This window comes from Pseudophryne corroboree, unplaced genomic scaffold (assembly GCF_028390025.1).
Source record: "Pseudophryne corroboree isolate aPseCor3 unplaced genomic scaffold, aPseCor3.hap2 scaffold_2381, whole genome shotgun sequence".
Classification (NCBI taxonomy): domain Eukaryota; kingdom Metazoa; phylum Chordata; class Amphibia; order Anura; family Myobatrachidae; genus Pseudophryne; species Pseudophryne corroboree.
In genome coordinates, this window is record NW_026969036.1 from 40,001 (window position 1) to 47,500 (window position 7,500).

Sequence of the window (7,500 nt, forward strand, 5' to 3'; positions counted from 1 at the left end):
AGGTTCTATGCTCCGTACACAGTACACATACAATTCTGTAGCTGGTCAGACTGAATAGAAATGGCTACCACCTATGACTCCTTGCCCCACAGAGGCCCTAGGCTACGGAGCAAGTAATAGTCCAGATTGTACAGACTATGGGGCAATGCTGAAGGAGCGTCACAATCCCCTAGCTAAAATACACAGTATGCATATTATGGTACACCGGACTCGATGACATACTGTAGCACACTGGCAAAATGGCCGCCGCCCCTGAACCCTTGTGCAGGTTATGGGGCAATGCTGAAGGAGCGTCACAATCCCCTAGCCAAAATACACAGGGGAGGGATAAGCTACTGTAGGATTGCATACAGTATTACGGTACACCGGACTCAATCGCATAGCACACTGTCAAAACGACCACTACCCATGAACCCCCACCTCCTGAACCCCCACCTCGTGGCAGGCAGCAGTTGGGTATGGAATGAGAAATGGCATAAGCTGTGCAGGCTACGGGGCGATGCTGAAGGAGCGTCACAATCCCCTAGCCAAAATACACAGAGATACTGTAAGCGAGGTCTATGCACATTACAGTACTGTACGTTACACCGGGCTCGGTCGCATAGCAAACTGACAAAACACAAGTTTTACAGTACATACAGTAAAGCAGGCCAAAGCTGCAGGAGAGTTTCTACTGTAAAGGTTCTATGCACCGTACGGTAATGTACACATACCTGTACAATTCTATAGCAGGGCAGACTCAATTGAAATGGCTACCGCCTGTGACTCCTAGCTCCTAGGAGGCACTCAGCTATGGAGCAAATAACAGCACAGATTTTGCAGGCTACGGGGCAATGCTGAAGGAGCGTCACAATCCCCTAGCTACAATACACAGGGGTGATAGAGATAATCGAGTGGCTGGAGGGGGGTCCCCTTGATTTAAGGGGCCCCCACTCCTCCAGGGTACTCCGGCCAGGTGTGACTAGTTGGGTATTTAATTCCATGGCCGCAGGGACCGGTATAAAAGTCTCCCCCGGCTGTGCATTATCTGTCCAGCTAGTGGAGCCCAGTGCTGATTCAAAAAATATGGGGAACCCCCTACGCTTTTTTTGTCCCCCTTATTTTTTGCACCAGGACCAGGCGCAGAGCCCGGTGCTGGTTCTAAAAAGATGGGGGATCCCGTGTCCATTTTTTCCGTATTCCTGCCGGAATTCGACTGCAATTGCATATACAGTACTGTACCCCTTAATGTCACTGCTTACAGTATACAGTATTTAGACATGAGCTTGTGTACAGTATCTGTCATGAGGTGCTTTTTTCACTGACACTATAACTTTTTTCTATTGTGATATACTGTACAGAGGCGGCAAACTAGCCAAACGGGAATAATCAGCTTCTGCAGAATAAAATGAGATGCTACAGTACATGCCTATATTCTGTGAGTGACTGCGGCTCTATGAAATTAAATCAGAAAATTTAAATATGAAATGCATTACTAATGTGTGGCATTACTGTACTGTATGTGTATAAGGTGTACTACAATATTTTCTGGTGTAACATAAGGAAAGGGCACTACTGCATGGTCTAATGCAGTGGTTCTCAAACTTGGTCCTCAGGACCCCACACAGTGCATGTTTTGCAGGTAAACCAGCAAGTGCACAGATGTATTCATTACTAACTGACACATTTTAGAAGGTCCATACAGTAGGTGGAGCTAATTTTTTCACTTGTGATTCTGTGAGACCTGCAAAACCTGCACTGTGTGGGGTCCTGAGGACTGAGTTTGAGAACCTGTGGTCTAATGTAAATAAAGATGAATGTGGTGGGGTGTAATGTGAATAAGGGGCATTACTGTTAGGAGTAATGTGGTACTATGATATGATGTCATGAGAATAAGAGACACCACTGCATGATATAATGTGAATAAAGTTGCAGTACTGTGTTGTGTCATTTCATCTTCGGGTATTATTGTGTTACCATGCCCCTTCCCAGCAAGAACATACTGTACACTGTTTTGGGCTGGCACTAAATGTGCACATTGTTCTTATTTAGATTATAGGGGGTAGGAGCGCCAAAATGGGTGATGGTGCTGGGAAAGGGGTGCAGGGTTAGAGGCGGAACTACGTAGCATCTGTGCAAGAGGGCATCAGCCAAAATCTAGCCTAGGGCATCATGTTGGTCAGGTTTGGCTCTGATAATACTGTATACTGTACTCTTACTGTACTTTGCATTCAATACAGATACTGTTTGCACACAGGTTTTACATGAATCATTGGCAATGCTGCAGGAGTGTCTCATTAGGCAATCTAAAATATACCACGACTATGGGTGGGGATACAGTAGGGAAGTTCTGTCACCATAAGCTGTCTGCTGTGTATAGCATATTTCCATCTGAGATGCATTTGTGTGTTTGTAATAAGAAAAAAACATTTTACTGTACATTTAGTGGATACAGTATTTCTCCCCCATAATGACGTATCATACTGTACAGGTACCCTCATGTACTGTACCGTACCATACTGTAAAATTGAATATTTATTGGAAAAACATCAATATTAATGTAAAAATAAAGTATTACAACATCCGATTCCATGTACTGCACTGATCAAAATGTACAGTACTCTTATTCAGGACTTATAAAACTGAAAATAACTGTTCATACAGTACACATCAATAACATTACTACTGTATAATATTCTACATTAGTTTATGCAATAATCAGACAAAGGCAATTTTATCATTTTTTTTAATAATGCACCAATTTAAAATTTTAAACAGAAAATACAGAACTACATATTTGTGGCTTGACCATTTCTTTCAACTACAACAGGTAATACTTTATACAGGTGATTTATATAATTATTACAATGTTCAGGTGTGAGTACTTCTAGCCAAAATTTCTTTATCCCATCCACCAGTTGCTGTTTTGTTGTTGGCTTTGCAACACTCCTAACGTACCTCTTCAATTGAGCCCACACTAATTCGATTGGGTTCATGTCTGGTGATCTATATAAAAATAAAAAAAAAGCGTATAGAAAAAATTAATTACATTACAGTAAATAGAGAAAATTAAACATACAATATTGTACTGTTTATTAAACAAATTTTTTTTTTACAGTACTAGAGTGCTATCCAAAATTTTACTTGTACACTGTTGAAAGAATACTCACTCTGGTGGTGTGTGTTCCCAATTCATACCTTTCTCTTCCATAAATTTGGCTGAGGCGGAGTGTTTAGGATCATTGTCTTGGAATATCCTATGGTGAGTTGGGTAATATTTATTCACAAATGGCACCATACATTTCTCTACTATTGTTTCTTGGAAAAATTTCTTATCCATGATTCCTACAGAAATCAAAAAATGTTGTTCATTAATAAGCAACTCCTTTTATTGTGCAGTTACACGTACTCTACAGTACAACATGTATTTTTACAGAACACAGGCACAGAATAAAGTATAGTACTGTACCTTCGAAAAATAATAGGGGACCAGCTCCTAATCGTGATATGCCTCCCCATACATGGACTTTCAATGGATGCTTTGGGCGTGGTTTTAAAGAGATATGGTTACGTTTCCTGAATGACATTCTGGAGAACCGCTCAAGGGCAACAGACGATTCATCTGTGAAAATGACATCATCAAATGTTTCACCACTCTCAATCCATCGCCGTGCCTGTTCCACTCTCTTTTCTTTATTCACATCTCTTATCATTGGAGATATCCTGTGAAGAGCCAAAAATAATGAAATCAGATACAGTTATGAAATTACAGATTTACAGATTACTGTATATACAGTAGACTGTATGTGCAGTATACTGTATTATATACCTACTGTATACATTAAACTGTACATACAGTACATTAAGTTACATACAGAGTAATATATATATACATACTGTACATACACACAAACACACACACACAGTATACAGTATGTAATCATCACAATAAGCCGGCAATGCTTCATTGCTGTCTCTGAGTGCCTATACAGTAGGTATCTCTTTTGGGATAGAATATATACAGTATATACACACACACATACTGTATATAGTATAAAGTACACACTCTGTATAATGATTTATGGCATTATTATATCACGTATCAAGGGATTATTAACAGTGCATTTACTGTATGGTTTATACTGCTTTCAGTATTTTACCTTGTTGCGCCAAAGGTCCATCCCATTTTCCGTCGCATCCTTCTGATGCTGGTGGCCGATATGTCCAGGTCATACTTGGAATGGAGAATTCGTTTTATTTGCGTAGCAGTACGCTCATCATCCTCACGAGTTAGTTCCTCCACAATTTGTTGCACTCTCCTACAGTACAATACAGTATGAAAAATATGAATTCATGAACAGCACAATCACAGTTACAATTGATGAAGTTTTTATTTTATTTCAAAAAAATTGTTTATGGTATAAAGCAAGTCATTTAAACATTACAGTAGTGTACAGTACGTACCATGTGCATTTTGTAGGAAATACAAATCTGGGCGTTGTTCTCTCGAATGCATGATAGCGCACCGTTTCTAAAGTGACTATAATGCCACTTTCCTTGAGCCATGCATGGATCTCTTTGATGGTTTTATTTTCTTTTTTCATGTTGGCGATTATCTTGCTCATCGTTTTGTTGATAGTTACTGGCATGTTGTCCAACTATAATTCCTGTATGGAGAGAAAACATTTGTGAATACTGTAGTCTAAAATTTACACATCTGAAAATGCATAAGAGTTTTATGATAGAAGTTAATACTGTACATGTTTACTATCCAGTACCTGATGTTCAAATTTAAGTATTGTATACTGTACAGTACTGAAAATACAACTTCAGTGTTATGGACTGCAATTAGTTTCCTGTATGAAACAGATACAGTACAGTAAATAACCCTCCTTGGAAGTGCATGGGCCCTGTGAGACTTACAGTAGTGTACAGCATAAGGGTCGACTGACATGATGTACAAGCATTACATACAGTACATGTCAGTACTGTATGTAAATTCTTCAATTATTGCCTAACAACAATGCTGCTTACTGTATATTAAATACTGTAGGCCTAGAAATGTGCATCTCAATATAGTAGTTAAAAACACAGGGGCCTATGTGGATAAGCGAGTTCTATGCACACTAAAAATGGCCACCGACCGTGAACCCCCAGCACGTGGCAGCGCTCGGATATGTAGTGAGATACAGTATGGCATACATTTCACACTCCAGGGGGCAATGCTGAAGGAGCGTCACAATCCCCTAGCTCAATTACACTGGGATAAGCGAGGTCTACTGTATGCACATTACGGTATACCGAGCTGGATCGCTTAGCAACCTGACAACATGGCCGCCGACCGTGAACTCCCAGCACGTGGCAGCGCTCGGATATGTAGTGAGATACAGTATGGCATACATTTCACACTCCAGGGGGCAATGCTGAAGGAGCGTCACAATCCCCTAGCTCAATTACATTGGGATAAGCGAGGTCTATGCACATTACGGTATACCGAGCTGGATCGCTTAGCAACCTGACAAAATGGCCGCCGACCGTGAACTCCCAGCACGTGGCAGCGCTCGGATATGTAGTGAGATACAGTATGGCATACATTTCACACTCCAGGGGGCAATGCTGAAGGAGCGTCACAATCCCCTAGCTCAATTACACTGGGATAAGCGAGGTCTACTGTATGCACATTACGGTATACCGAGCTGGATCGCTTAGCAACCTGACAACATGGCCGCCGACCGTGAACTCCCAGCACGTGGCAGCGCTCGGATATGTAGTGAGATACAGTATGGCATACATTTCACACTCCAGGGGGCAATGCTGAAGGAGCGTCACAATCCCCTAGCTCAATTACATTGGGATAAGCGAGGTCTATGCACATTACGGTATACCGAGCTGGATCGCTTAGCAACCTGACAAAATGGCCGCCGACCGTGAACTCCCAGCACGTGGCAGCGCTCGGATATGTAGTGAGATACAGTATGGCATACATTTCACACTCCAGGGGGCAATGCTGAAGGAGCGTCACAATCCCCTAGCTCAATTACATTGGGATAAGCGAGGTCTATGCACATTACGGTATACCGAGCTGGATCGCTTAGCAACCTGACAAAATGGCCACCGACCGTGAACTCCCAGCACGTGGCAGCGCTCGGATATGTAGTGAGATACAGTATGGCATACATTTCACACTCCAGGGGGCAATGCTGAAGGAGCGTCACAATCCCCTAGCTCAATTACATTGGGATAAGCGAGGTCTATGCACATTACGGTATACCGAGCTGGATCGCTTAGCAACCTGACAAAATGGCCGCCGACCGTGAACTCCCAGCACGTGGCAGCGCTCGGATATGTAGTGAGATACAGTATGGCATACATTTCACACTCCAGGGGGCAATGCTGAAGGAGCGTCACAATCCCCTAGCTCAATTACATTGGGATAAGCGAGGTCCATGCACATTACGGTATACCGAGCTGGATCGCTTAGCAACCTGACAAAATGGCCGCCGACCGTGAACTCCCAGCACGTGGCAGCGCTCAAATATGGAGTGAGAGATGGTATACATTTTAAAATACACCGGGATAAGTTGTACAGGCCATGGAGCAATGCACAGGGACATTCATCATTTACGTACAGTATATAAATAATTGTAAACCGTAAATGAAAGAATTACCGGTCAAATACTGTATGACGAAACTGTGTCAATGAGCTGGAACAGTATGGCCTGTGAAGAAGTTTTCGAAGGCAGAAACGGAGAGCAAATTATCAGGAGATTTCTGAAAGGTCGGAGAAGATCCACACAGCAAGTCTGCTTACGAGGAAACAGCTTTGCAAAGTGGGTAGCGGGGCGGTGACTGAGACGCTGTACTTTGATTTATGTGAAATCTGTGTGCATCCTTCCATTGACTGTCTTACAGTGTAAATAAAATAATACAGTGCATTATTACAGAAAAAAAAAAAAAAAGAAAGAAAGAAAGCACATCAGGTCTCGAACCCTGGACCCCCAGCGAGGGAGGTGGGAGCCTTCACCCCTAGCCCACGACGCCTCATGAGAGATTTCCAATTTCATGTGTGAAAGTACTGCAAACAGCGGCCGGCCCCCGCCCCATTGCTGTTGGTTTATGCCTTAGAGGACTCGGACGCTCGCATTTGTAAAGCACGGTGTTTTCCTCCGCCTCCGGCTAGCCTGTTGCCCTTCCCCCATGGGAGCCTGCACAGATCATGCAGTAGACAGGGAGGGAATGCAAATGCTGGTCATGTGCAATACACAAACGCCCACTGTAGTACTGTTTTGCTCACTTACAGTACTGTACTGTAGGTTGCATTTAGCGTAAAGAATCGCTCCTGCAGATGTACTTTGATTTACTGTATGTGAAACCTGTGTGCATCCTTCCATTGGATGTACTGTATTGGAGAGAATTTTTTTTTTTTTAAAGTGAATGTCACGGGAACACATTAAAAATAAGGTTGGCACTTCCTTCCCATTGGTGTTGGTTTACAGTATGCCGTAGTGTACTCGGACGCTC